This window comes from Trichechus manatus, unplaced genomic scaffold (genome assembly GCF_000243295.1).
Source record: "Trichechus manatus latirostris isolate Lorelei unplaced genomic scaffold, TriManLat1.0 scaffold00074, whole genome shotgun sequence".
In the NCBI taxonomy this organism is placed as follows: Eukaryota; Metazoa; Chordata; class Mammalia; order Sirenia; family Trichechidae; genus Trichechus; species Trichechus manatus.
Window position 1 is genome coordinate 7,458,872 of NW_004444010.1, and position 579 is coordinate 7,459,450.

The following is a 579-nucleotide window of genomic DNA, read 5'->3' on the forward strand; positions in this document are numbered from 1 at the left end:
CAATTGTGAGGATGGCACAGGACCGGGCGGTGTTTCCTTCTGTTGTACATATAACACAGCGCTCAGGACGCACTGCACCATGCCAGGAGAGACTGGACTGCGGAGAGTCTGCACAAACTTTCAAAGCCAGGGGGAAGTGACACTGGATCTGTGAAAGTTAAATGCAAGCATCTAACCTACCTCACGGGATCAAAATAACCCCTCCCCCTCAGGACTTTCATAACGGAGAAGTGCCACTTTCAGCTCACCCACCCCCCTCCCCACTCTGCTCCAATACCAGTTTGGCAATATTCAACAATTGCCATGGCCCCTAAGCCAGAAATAGGAGCTATCGCGCCCAAACCAGCCTCACGGCTTTAGGGGGAAAAAAAAGCCAACTCCCTAAGCCAGGTACTCAGGACTAACTGTACCCAAACCAGTCTTACAGCCTTAAAAAATTGCCACACCCTTAAGGCAGGAACTCAGGGCAGGCACTGCCCCTTTGCCTACGCATAGGCATGAGGAGTCAACAGACTTCAAATGCTCTTCACCCCTGCCTAGACTTGTGTGGGCCAGTTCTACAGTGAAGGCCCTCATTAG